Source organism: Triturus cristatus, chromosome 3_2, assembly GCF_964204655.1.
Source record: "Triturus cristatus chromosome 3_2, aTriCri1.1, whole genome shotgun sequence".
In the NCBI taxonomy this organism is placed as follows: Eukaryota; Metazoa; Chordata; class Amphibia; order Caudata; family Salamandridae; genus Triturus; species Triturus cristatus.
Genome location: NC_140584.1, coordinates 334,667,734 through 334,681,509, shown reverse-complemented (window position 1 = coordinate 334,681,509; position 13,776 = coordinate 334,667,734). Strand labels below are relative to the sequence as shown.

General features: G+C 49.2%; 1 protein-coding gene across 2 annotated transcripts in view; it reads left to right on the top strand.

Annotated features, from left to right (window-relative positions):
* LDLRAP1 (low density lipoprotein receptor adaptor protein 1) overlaps positions 1–13,776 on the top strand; it is a 224,299-nt gene that overhangs the window by 181,464 nt on the left and 29,059 nt on the right. The window lies entirely within an intron of this gene.

Genomic DNA, 13,776 nt, shown 5'->3' with positions numbered 1-13,776 from the left:
TTTTAGTATGAACCAGTTTGGTTACATGAGGGCTGTGTAGAAAAGTCACGCAAGATAAGTCACTTACACGGACAATCCCTAATCGCGATCCCTCTAAAAGCGAAAGGGATGCGCGCGCAGCAGCCGGGGAGGGGTATGGTGCTGAAGGCTGGCGCAGGACATGGCTGGGCGAGAAGGGAGGGGGAATGCGGGGAGCAGCTGTGCGCATGCACGCCATTGTGCACTGTAGCTTGTCGCCAGCACAAAAAGGTGGGTAGCACTTTCTAAACCCACCTACTAAAGGTCTTGCCAGATCAGTGCATGCGCTGGGTCAGGCGAGACCTAAAAAGCATGTCTCAATTACATTTATTCCATGTCCATCGTAACTGTGGGCATAGATTTCTCATCAGCTTGTGCAGTTTCACGCATAGCAGCGAGCCTGCAGATGCTCTTCGAGGGTAAGCCATATCTTTAGGTCTATCTTGGAGGCACTAGTTCCCAAAAGACAGTGAGTTGTTCATGGCAATGGACTGCGTCCTTAAGCCAGTCTGTCACAAGCAGCAGTGTGCGGCCGCCACATCACGGCTATTTAGCGAGCAGGAGTAGAATTGCTGTTAACTTGTACACCTCAGCAGGTACATCTTCAAAGTAGCCCAACAGCACAGCTGTGTGAATGCTTAAGAGGATGTTCTGTAACATCAGTAGGTTTTAAACACTTCAGCCCAGTATCTAGAGATTCCCTGACAGTTCCATGGAAGAAACCCATGGTGGGGGAAGGAGCAGCACATGCAACCCGCATCAGCTCTCAAACCCATCTCAAGGAGTGGTGCGGGGAGTGGTAGAATCGGAGTATATTTAAAATGCCTACAGCTGAGGCAGTAGTTTGCAGAAAGCGAACATATCTGAGCACAGTAGTACTGCCATTGTTCATCAGAAAGGGGGTGGGAGGGTTTATATCCATATCACACATGTTTTTTCTACTTGGTGCGTATGGGCACGTTTGGAGTGCATTCCTGTGTATAACTGAATTAGAAGGTTATTAGATGGGAGGGTAGTTTGAATAGCTTCAAGCACAGGAAATGTAATGTGGGTGGTGAATCTGGAAAAGAAGTATGCAATGCTCAGATCGTGGCATGTAGTTGGGGCACCAAAGAACAGAACTGACACAATGAGGCAGAAGATAGTGAAAAAGGCCGCGTTATTGAAGACCGGTGCACCTACCATAAACATAACCTCAGCCTTGTTGTACAAAACCAAACTTAACTATACATGGCTTCGTCTACTTACCCCCACCCCCATTCCTAATGTTTCCCCAGCATTCTCCTTTAAATGCAACTATTTAACAACTCCAACTCATTCCTTAACTGTTTAACCTTTCAACCCTGTTACCTCTTAGTTACTTCTCTAAAGATCAAATTAAGTATCTCCTATCTTAACCTTAGTACCTGCTCCCATATTAACTTGTTCCCAACCCTAAAGTAACCTGTACATAACTAGCTCCCTGACACCACTCGGAACAGTCCTCCCCCCACTCCCTTTTAGGAAATAATGGGGTACCTTTGAATATCTGACTGGTCTAAAACCTCTTTAATTTGAATGATACAATTCCATACTCGTGTCCCTATTTATCTTCCTGGCTTTGTCAATGGCGGTGGGTCTTTCACGACCCTCCCCCCTCCCCCCCCCCCCCCCCCCCCCCCCCCCACTGCCTTCTAGGTATGAATTCCATCCAGATTACATGACAACCTGAGCACCTCTGCTTAATCTCTAACGAATCTCTTCATTTGCTTTAATGCCAAACGTTTGCAAACGACCAGGTCATTTTCTCCTAGGTGTATAACTAAAACATCAGGACCATCATGGCGATGCAACAACAAATTTAAACTTGGAATAAGTTTGTGCCAATGCATGCCACCCTTTCCGTGCCAACATATGTTAAATAGCACTGGGTCCAATCCAAGGTTTACACCTTTCCCTTTCTAAATTGCATGCCTCTGTCCATTTCACAAGAGTGACCAATGATCCAAATAGATAGTGACTCCGACTCCGGCCCCGCTACTGCACCTGAAAAGACACATGCATGAGAGAAAGCTACATGGCAGCATTATCCCCACCCCCCTTCTTGATGTACTGCTTATAGCAATCCAATGACCAGTGCCCCAGACTCTTTAATTTCTCCGGCCCCCACCCTGATCGCGCAGCATCTGAAGTCACTCCAATTCTGCAAATGCGTGCCAAAATCCCCAGGAGCCTCCCTCAACTGTTGCAGAGCCCTTCTCATGACCCCCAATAGCTGAGCTGCTGTCACCCTTCGTCCTGATCGTCTGCGGAAAACTTTGCCTGCCTCCCCCAATCTCTTCCCTTCAAAGTATTTCCACACTGCACAGGGCAGGTCCTCGGGTCCTTGCTGTCCCTCAGTACTAGCTATTTTACTACTCCTCTCTGGTCAGTCTTCGAGCACTTGATAAGGATATGTACTGCCTTACTTCCCATGTTGTGCACCTCTACATCCTCCCAGAGGAACCCTGGAGACCCTTTATTTTCCAACAGTTCTGATACTCAAAGCCCTAAAATACAACCAAGACATTAAGGCTGAAAATAAAAATACTTCCTCTTGGCACTAATATATAACGGAAGGGCTGCCGTTATCTTGTTTAACAGCCCAATCAACAGTGGCCTCCTAACTCTCTGACCCTTACCCGACTGCCTGGCCCAGCCCTCGAGCATGCGCTTCCCCCAATTCCCCTGCCAATGGCGCATAGCCCCACCAAAGCTTGCTCATGAATGCAATCCCTACTAACTTTGTCGCAATGGTCACCCTCTATAGGTCTTTTTTTTATCATGGTTAATATGAACTTAAAGCATCTTCCCTTGCCCAGGATCCTGTCCTCCTCTGAACCCCTCCCTGCAGAAACTCCAGCCAAATTTGGCCATACTACTTTCTTGTGGACACTAACAATCCTGCCACCAGTTGTAGCATCCTTTGTCTCCTACAGCCCACATTCCCGCCAGCATCGGAGTCTTTAGGGTGTCCGCCTCCGTGGCCAGCCCATGGAACCCCTCCCACTGCGAATGAGACAAAGCATCCGCAATGTCATTGTCCATCCCAGGGACGTGTTTTGCTCTAAACTGAATGTCGTGCTTCAGACAACTTAATACGAACACAACTTTGAAACCTGCTTGTCTCTGGCTAACTGCCTGTTCACCACCTGCACCACTGACATGTTATCCACTCTGAAAATGACCTTCTTATGCGCTAAACTCCTACCCCATACTGAAACGGCCATGACCAATGGGAACATATCCAAGTAAGCAATACTCTTTCCTCCATTCCTCCACTGGTGCGGCCACTCAGCACACCACCTGCCAGTTCAGTCCGAACCCACAGGCCCCTGCCCAGTCAGACCATATTTGTACGTCCCAGACCTAATCTGTCGGGTCACCATAGGAATCCCATTGAATTCCTCCCAAAATCCTCTTTTGCCCCTGCGGACAGTCTCATGTGATGGGGCAATGAAAGACCCGCCAGTGACCTGCCCAATCTCCTGCAAAAAGTCCTCCCTGACCTGATCACCAAGCAGGCAAAGTTCAGATGTCCCAGCAGCACCTGTACTGTCCTTACGTCACTTCTTCCCTAGCTAACCTGTCGTCTATCAGCAACTTCCGCTGCAGTTTTTTTCAGTTGGCCGCGCCGCCATGGCAACTGAATCCAATTCTATAACCAATGACCACATCGTATTTGGTCCTTGTGTCTCCTTCGACGCCAAGGCACCCCTAGTGCCCCCATGAGCTCTTTAAAACTGTCAGCTATTGCTGACAGTCCGCAGAACCAGGCTGACCCACTAGGAAGTCCTCAAGATTGTGTCTCTGCCTTTTTTCCTGTTCTCTATGAGAACACACATTGCAGGAACAAAACTTCTCAAATGGAGCACATGATATTGAACATCCCATGGGCAAGGCCTTACCCACCAATACCTTCCCTTCCAGCTAAATACCCAGCAGCTGAAAGTCCTCCGGGTGTATTGGCAGGAGCCTGAAGGCAGCCCTAATGTCGCACTTTGCCATCTTTGCCAACCCTTACAACCAGTCCCCTCTTTGCCAACCCTTACAACCAGTCCCCTGGCTACGTCCACTATGTATGACACAGATGTTAGCTCCTCAGCTATGAAATCATTCACTGGAACACCCCCCCCCCCCCTCCCTTGTGGCCAGGACAAATGGCCTGGCTCTTTTTTGGGGACTACCCCCACCGGAGAAATGATCAGGTCCTTGATCGGACATTCCTCAAACAGGCCGTGTGCCCTTCTGCAACTTCCTTCCTCAATCTGTTCCAAACTACTGCCTTGTGTGCCACTACAGACTTCAAGTTTTCTGCCCCATATGCTGACCAGGGCCCCATGTTGCCCAAACTAAAACCTCTAAACCAGTTACTCAAAATGTGTGCGTCCTGCTCTTCTGGATAATGTCTCAGCCAGGCATCCGCACACTCCATATTAATGGGCGTATGAGCCTTTCCCCAAATATCCCCATGCTCTTCTGCCTCTGCCCCTCACCCCTTGTTGGGCCTGCTGACTGCTGTAGCCCTGTGCTGCTGTGCGCTCTGTCCTCCTTGTTGGCCCTGTTCTGTGTATCCTGCTCCAAAGCACTGCACCAGGAGGTTCTTTCCTGAGCACTTAGAGCATTCGTGCCTAAATCTACAAAATTCCCTGGAGCAAGTCACTTTGTTGTGGTCCTAGCATGCCCCAGGACCACTGCCTGCGAATTTTGCTGTGTAGCCCACCCTCCTGGGTTTGGCGATTCTGAAAGGGCCGGTAAACTAAGGGAAGTCTGTGTAAGTTGTCTTTTTGAATTTCACAGCCCCCATGGTTTGCTGGTGTAAGTTAGTTAAACCCCCCCCCCCCTCCCCCACCACCACCACCACTTTGAGAATTCAGGGCCAGGCTAGTTTGGAACCCAGAGGCAGTCCTAATGTGACCATGCATAGCCCCGTACGTCCAGTGTGATCTCCTGACCACGTCCATGTACTTGAACAAGGACACGCACCTGTCTGGGTACTTCTCGCAGTACACACCAATAAAAAGCCGCCGTCCAGATTTCTATTGTCATGGCTATGCTGAGCCTTCTTGACCGCTCTAACTGCTCCTCTTTCGATCCCTCTTTAGACATAAATTCCCTGGGCAGGAGCTTACTCTCCCTTCCATATTTTCTCCTTTGTGGCCAGCATGAGGTGTGCCCCCAATGGCTGTCACCCCCATGTATGGCATTTTTGGCAGCTTGACTCCCTTTTCCTGCCCTGTCGCCTGTCTTCCCCTCCCTGGCGCGGTCCGTGCCCCTCACGTCCTTCTGGTCTGCGCCTACTTTCCCTGTTGCCTTACCTGACTCTTCCTTCCCCTCTTTCTTCTGGCCCCACTCCTGTGTCCCGCACGCATCGCCCTTTTCGCAATTTGACCTCTTCCCCCCCCCCCCCCCCGCCCACAACTTCCTCCCTGCTTGCATCTGTCCCTGTGGACACTTTCTGCTTAGTCCCTGCTTGCCGAATATACACTCTTCCCCTTTCTTACCTGGCGTCAAGGTCTGTGTCTGCACCGGATCCAGCCGCCTAACCAGTCGTGCAGCGGGATGAGTTTCCTGAGCCGGACGCACCACTCCTTTCCGTGTGCTCTGTAAAAGACTAGCCACGTTGTTACTCCGCTACCCCCCCCCCTTGTGCCCTTTCCTCTTCTCCCTCCATTATTTCCCCTTCAATACTGTCCTCGTCATAGTCCAATAGTATCCCGATCTGTACCTGCCTGCAAAGGTGTCAGACACTACTGCCAGTAACCACTCGCACCAGGCCCTCCCCACATACTTTACTCCGCATCTACTGCTTCCCAATGCCTGCCCCCCCTCGGTCCGAGTGAAACTTCCCTCCCCACTCCAGCTGAGTGCCCCCCCTTCGTGCTGGGGGCCCCCAGACTCTGTCCTCTTACGCGGGGGCTTTGTTCCTAAAAACCTGGTCTATCCTTTCTGCCACCTCCTCCCTTTCACTCCACTCCAGCAGTGATGCCAGGCGCCTACCAGCCAGACCCTGCCCCCACGTTCCCGCCTCTGCCCCTCCCCGGGGTCCTCTCCTCGACTGGCCTCTTCTGCCCCTCCTTTTTCCACCACCTTCCTCTGACCACCTGTCCTTCAAACCCCACCGGGCCCTCTCCAACCAGCCCCCCCCCCCCCCCCATCTCTAAAGCTTTTGCTGCCCCATCTACCCCTGCTTCTCCTCCCCTCTTCTCACTGGCCTGGATCTGCCCCTCCCCTCCCCCCCCCCCCCCCCCTCCTGCCCATGACCCTGCTGGCACCCCTTTTTGCCTGTACTACCCCCCCCCCCCCCGGGCCTGCCTCCCCTTTGAGGGGTTCCCCTGCCCCCTCCACTTTCAGTGTGCAGGGATCCCTACCCTCCATGGCACCAGCAGCTTCCCTGGCTGCTGGGCCCTCATATGTCGTCCTCTCCCTCATGGCACCTCCCTTCCCCTGCTCAAATTCTAGGGCCAGGCACTGAGCTGCGCCCCACCCTTTTCCTTCTCGCTTGCCAGGGGCCTCTTTGCTAATGCGCCCCGGCCCCTCGCACGTACCTTTTGAAGCGCCTGCTCTGCCGTGGCTGGTAACCCTCCCAGACCGCCGCAGCCACACCCCATTCACGCCGTGGCAGCCGCACCGACTCTTGGGGACCTCACTAGGTCCATCCAGCATGCCTCAGCCAGCAGCCGCATGGCCTCTTCCACCTTCCTGTCAGCCTGCATTATTCAGCTGTTCTCTCCGCCCTCTGAACCACAGTAACCACACTGTAGTCTTTCCTTGTCCTTAGAGCGTAACACAGACCAACGAGCAAGCCCTGCTCCCAATAAAGACAAACTGTCCCTGTCTGTCCGGCTGCCATGTCGCCTTTCCTAAAATGGTGCAACGCCGCCCTAAATGGCCGGCTATAAAGCCCCCTTCCCACCAACACAAAAGGAGCCCAACACCAGCCCAATTATGCCCGATTGTAGCACATCCCAAAAAAACCCCGGGGGTGCGAGCCTCACTTGCGTTCGGCCGCCCCCGAAAGCCTCATTGGTAGTACGTAAAAGAATCCAGGTACTACGCGATAAAGTGATTTGCCCACAATCAAAGTATGTTGGGTGGAAGCTGAGACTCAAACCTTGTTCCCCAGCTCCAGTCTATCTCTGGTTGTAACATCACATCCTCGGTGCAAAAGTCAAATTCAATCCGAATGCAAACCAGCATTTACAATGCAATGGTCTCGGCATTGTTAAAGTTAGAGCTATTAGCATTGCTCATGACATTATTTATTTTTAAAAAACATTTAAAGAAACAACATGGTTTACAATGTCAATAGCTTAATCACTCTCAAATGCGAGACCTATTGCATTTGCACCCACACATAGAGCCACCTACACACACGCATTAGCCCACTGACCTATTTACATTATGTGCACTTTGTGATCTGCATGGTACATGTTCTTTGCTGCAGGCACATTAACCCTATGTGCTACCTTTCAGGAGTCCAAACTTCCACTAGACAAAACTCTGATCTCTCTCTAGGAAGAACATTAAACATCAATCATAAGTACACAGTTTTAGAAAAACACACTTGATGATCCTCCTAGGTAATAAAGGGCACGCGAAAACCACTCCGTAATTTGTGTATCTGTTTGATGCAAGATCGGACTGGGAACAGCAACCAGCCCTGGCCGGTTGATCCTCGACCGACCCACTGAGCGGGGGCAGGTGTTTGGGGTGCTAGCAAAAAGCACCCCTCCCACTATTCTTTCAGGGGTCCGATATTGCGGCACGGCTGCAAAACCGGCCCCCATAAGAAAATCAGCCCCCGCAGGCACAAACCTAGACCCCACCCCTCCGACCCACTGTGGAAATGCCTAGTGCCCGTTATGGCAAGTCCAGCACTGGTATGATGTAGTTTCTTAGACTGGGGTCCCCAGCTTCCAGTATGGTTTTATTGGGGGCCAATGAACGTCAACTTGTCAAGAATCGATGTTTTATACTACATGTGCCACATTTCACCTGCTCACCCTGCAAACCAAAAAATGTTTATTTCAGATTGCCCTATGGCAGAAGACAAAATACTCAAAACATTATGATTGAGAAAAAAATCAGTTTACCTGGTACGTTGGACTTCCTTAGCTATAGAAACCTGTTTGGGAACTTTGCCGCCCTGTAGTCACGACTGTAAACAATTTTCATAATCCCCTAGAATCTGTGCATTCCTAATGCAAATGTCTAATTTGATGATTTGTCTTTGAAAAGGTTTAAAAAAAAAAAACACTGATCTGTCCAACATGACACCATGGAAATGTGGACCAGGTACCATTCTTCAAATTTGCAAAAAGGCTCAGCATTTGTTTGTAGGGGCATTTTCGACCAATATTACCTGCCGCACATGGAGGGAAGCACAAGCATACGGGGCAAGCGGCGGCTTGAGTGGCGTAGATGTTGCCTTATACGAGGTAACCTTGTCCTCCTCGTGTCCCCCCCCCGACCTCCAGGGGGCCCACGCTGGCATTGTGCACGGGCGCCTGGACGTTCACGGAGAGAGCTCCAGGCGGTCTAGCACGGGCCCCCCCCTCCATGCACATCGTTCCTTTGCGCCACTGGGTGCCTCCGTCATGACTGACGCTTGTGCCTCTCCGTTTAGGTCGAAATGGCTTCCCGGATTCTTCGATCTGCAGAGCAGCAGTGGGCGGCTGAATTTCTAGGATGTTCGCGTCGTCACGAGTGACGCAGTGCCATTTTACGAAGGATGCAGGTTCAGTCGTCTCGTGCCTGCAAGTGGCGCGCCGATCCAAGGTGTTCCATCACCCAGTCACTATGTGCGAGCGCACACAATGGAAGTGTGTATTCCATTCACTGCGTGAATTTCACATTTCATGGAACCCGTGAAACAGCCCGCGTGAAAAGCAGAATGAACTCATTTGAATTTCTCGTCGGAGAAACGCCCACGAAATACATGCATAGTAAATGCATAAATTAAGATACAGATCAGTAAGCGATAAGGGAATGTTTGGAAATAGGCAGTACTTGGCTATATTGATAACTTAAAGCTGGGTGGTCTGCAATATGACCTTTCCGCCGCATTACTTTAAGATACCAGATCAATAATGGTTAATGAATGAATGCAACCTTTAGTGCTTTATATAAAATCTGACAGCTATATTTTAATTTTCAAGGTTGCTGCTTCTAACAAGTCTTACGTGCTGCGGCGAGCGAGCCCAGCTGCCAGTCCTTGAGGGAATCGCCCTGAACACCGCCACCTTTCTCCGAGGTCAAGCAGAAATGCCTCGGAGAAAGGCAGAGGCATTTTCAGATTCAGGGGCATGTTTTTCTTTCTCTCCTCTTGCCACTGGCTGCAATGTTTACATTCCAGAGGAGAGAGTAAAAAACCCGCCCCCCCAATCCGAAAAAGACGGGGCTTCTTTGGAGAGAAAGCTTCTCCAATGGCTGAGCAGCATTTAAGAGGCCAGCCAATGGAGAAGAGGGGCGGGTTAAAGCCCCACTTGTAAAACATTAAATCTCGCGAGCGAGACTGCGCAAGCGCAGCCTTCTCTAGCCGAGACCTAAAAAGCACTGGTACCAAAAACAGGACCTGAAAGTCGGTGTGTAACCGTTGGGGTGCCTTTTTTGCTTTACCAGTCAGTGCTCCACTGGAAGTCCAATAGCCAGCTGGTACTGCCTGCACATGGTCTGCACTGAGGAAGTCTGGAAATAACATTGCTGCCAGACTCCTCCCCAGCATCTAACCTCCATTCACAACTTTGTACTACCCACCTACTCCCACTTGATTGTCATCCCGCCATGCCCTATGCTCATAAATGCTGCCACTGCAGTGTTGATTCTGTCCTGGCCCTTAGAGCTAACCGCCCCAGCCATAAATTCCCCACTGCACTGTAGAATGGCCATACCCACTATTTATGTAGGCTATCTGGTCTTTCCCTTAAGGGAGGGTCAAACCTTACCCATGCACGTGCAACAAACCCATCCCAAATACACGATCTACATCCTGCTTCATCACCAGAGAGTCAGCTGTTTGAGAGATGCTTATGTCCTGTTTTCACCACCAAAAACCACCCCCCTCCCATTTATGGTGGGGCCATGCCTGTTTTCCCGTGCATACCAGCCGCCCCTGCTTGATTGTCATTTTTTAGGTCGAGCCTAGCGGCAGCGCGCTTGCGCTGCTCGCTCTGCGATGCATGCTGTGGAAGCCCATCTCCCATTCAAATTTTTCATTGGCTGGTGTCATTGTCCTTGGTAAATACTGGCCTCCAGTTCATTGAGGCTGGTTAGTCCCTCCTTGTTACCGCCTTGTCGCCATTTGTTACTGCCCATGACGACTGGACCGTTTACTTGGCTTGTTACATGGTCTCTAAGTCCGTGAGCACTTTTGTAACTAATGGGGACAATAGCGGCTGCTTCCTGCATTTGCAGCACACCCACCAAGGCCAATGGTGGCTTTCTGGGATGAATTGCATGTTTAGCGCGGCGCCCGGTTCAGGGGCACCATGCTTGTTTAAAAAAAAAACACGTTATTGGTGATCGCGGCGACTGCTTCACGGACGCCTCGCTCTGCATTTGGATCCTGCCGGCTTTGGCCCTGAGGCAGGAAGAGTCCGTCTCGTGGCTGGAGTCTGCACCCTCGGATCCAGAATAGAAGTGTGCTGTTTTTTTTTTGTTTTTTTTATTTTAAAACTGAGCGCGGAGCCCATTTCACGGACACCGCTCTTTCTTTACCCTTGCCTAGTACACCGAGGTACAACAAATTACAAAGTACATTCAGTTAAACGCGGGTCATGCCCTCTGTGTGCAACACGTTTTCTCCATTATCTGCGTGTAAAGTCTGCACGTTTCTGGGGTCCCCAGCTCCTGCCTTGTCTGAAAGGGACAGAGGTGAAAGGCTGCTAAGATAACTGTACTCTGCCTCGCTTTTTTTTTTTTTTGTACTTTCACTGAGTGGTGCCTGCTTCAAGGACACCGTGCTCTGTGTTAAAGTTAAAAAAAAAAAAGCGCGGTATCCTTTGTGGTGCCACACTCCAATTTAAACGTAAACAGCAATTAGCAATGCGATGGGGCTAGCCTTAACGCAAGTGTAAGCTATTGGCATTGTAAATGACCATGCCTTTTATTTGTTTTAAAAAAACACAAATAGGCATGGTCTTTTACAATGCCAATAGCTTAAACTCTTGTAAATGCGAGACCTATTGCAATACTAATGCTCGTTTTAGCTGCTTCCAATATGCCACTGTTTCATGTCACTTTCTTTTATTTCTCCAGAGCATGGGCAAAGTACTAATTGATTTCATTTGTGTCCTTCCACTGCGATCACTATGATTCGGAGTACTTTTTTTCCCTTCAGTTTCCCTTCATTTTCCTGTCCTTGTCCACTTCCATGCTGCACATTTGGATTGCTTTCAACTTCTGTCCTACAGGTTTGTTGGCTTAATTTATTTTGGGATTCAGTACTTCCTTTTACAGCACCAAACAAATGGCATGGAATATTTAAGCAGGCTGTGTTTGTAGGCTGTACCTTTTCTCTGCATGTGCAAAATATTTGTCAGTTTAAAGTGTACACTAGTTTGTAACCAGACTCCCATAATCTCTCCAGACTAGATGACTTATTACATGCCTCCGGCCAAGCTGGCTCTAAGCAACAAACATTTTGGACACATCGGTGCTTTTTCAAATGCAAAAAGTGCAGCTTTTTAAGTGCCTAATTTTTGGGACACGCTGCAAATCAATTTCTCCTTAAACCTGTCCATGGTCTCCAATGTGTTCCACCTATTCTCTAAGTATACAAAGTATGTGTGATTTAAAGCACTTAAGTTATGTGTAGTGCAGAAACTACTCCATTTCGCCGCCATTTGTGGCCCCAGTACTCATTCTCCTATAAATATTGCACCAGAAGCTTTCAGGCGCCCTATAGTCATATGCACTTGGGTGCAAGAGATGTAGTGTAATGACTACAGCTACACTCTACCCACTCCATCCCATTCTACCCCACTCCACACTACTGCACTCCAATCTACTCCTCCCCAATCTCCGACAATCTAATCCACTGCATTCTACCCCAATTTACCCAACTGCACTCCAATCTACCCTATGTCACTAATTTAGCTATGTTGAGCAGCAGACACTGGTGTAAATCATGGCTAAAACATTGCTAAAGCCAATGTTTGTTAAGTTCTTCCTATGCATGAGATTCCCATTTTGCACATCTGTGTCTGTATAAAATGCATCCAGTAAAGGTGGGATGTTGTGGTTGTAGATCTCAAACCTTCGAGAGGATCACTCTCAGGCATTCAGCGCTGTCTGGGCTCAGTGGAAGCTGCGTCTTTAAAGTATCTCTGTGCAGTCATGTTGATCTGCAGCTACTCGCCTGCTTCTAGGTTTTTGGTAGTTAACCTTAAAGCCTGAGACTTGGCAAACTATTTGTAGTTCTGTAAATTGCGCAGGGTCCAAAGTTGCTGTCTGGTAAGAAAGATAAAATGTCCTCATAGCATATGTCCCCCAAATACTTTGATTGGCAGTGACTTTCTCTATGGGATGCTCCAGCGAAAATAGCCCTGCCTCCCCCTTTGGATGGGGTAATGGATGCTGACAAGCAAGACAGTTGCTTTCATTGGTGGAACTGCATTTAAAGTGGGCTTTGAAGGGGTTCATTCTTGGCCCCAGATCGAATTGATTCAGAGCCTCATCTTTTACCTTCAAGCGATTTCGTTCCCCTTGCACGGTTATTGTAGCTCTTTCCATTTCCACACATAAACATTCCTCTGGTGGGATAAAGCACAATTGGAGGTGGAGTCTTTGTGCTGGGCATGGTGGGTTTCAAGGGTTATATTGTGGGTCATATTGAAACCAAAAACCTGGCATCAAAGAAAAAGCATGTGTTATGTTCGGAACCCAGTGCTGCACTGGCCAATCGTGGGGCGGCGGCTGCAGCCAGAGCGTGGCATGAAAAGCATGTGCGGCTTCAGAGACAGCTCCATTGCTCTTATGGTGATCTTGAGGCCAGAAACCACTAGCCACTCAATGGTTTCCACCCCATCGACTAACATTCCCACGTGGCAGGAATGCATTTATTCCAAAATCCCATTGTGATAATCTTTTGTCCGAGGTTGCTAAAATGGGTTATTTTGGGTAATGATGCATTCTTATTGTAGACCACCCTAGTCACTTTTTAAATACTGAGGTTTGTGGGTCGGATTTACTAACCCTTTTCACCAGGGTTGTTACCGAAGTGACAAACCTGGTGCAAAGTGTTTTGGAATTTACACTCTACCAAAATCCAGGTGTGTAGTGGAAAGTAGCCTTATGTGGTAGTTTGCGTCAAGAGGGTGGGCATACTATCGGTGGTAAATGGGTGTTCCCACCATTCCGGATCGATTAACACTGATAGCAATACGTGTGACTAATTGCGCCTCCTTGAGGCAGGAATTCTGTGGGTGAAAAGTTGTGTTCAAGGCATGTGAGCTGTAGATCAGATGCTTTGCATAGCTCGCCATCTTGTGTTTGGTGCAGATGTTTGCACTTTTTCTCTTTGAAAAAGTATTTTTCCAGTCACAAGGTAGGTGACCACTCCTTTCGGTGATAGTGCTCATGAGCATCGACTCCATTGTTAGATTGTTTTCCTGCAGAGGGTGATAATGGAGTTAGTGAGTTGTAGAAAGATGTCCATGTATATATGTATCCAAGCAAGATGTGACCGCAACAGGTGTAGGTACCCTGGGAGGCGGGTGGGCGCATGTGAATCTACAG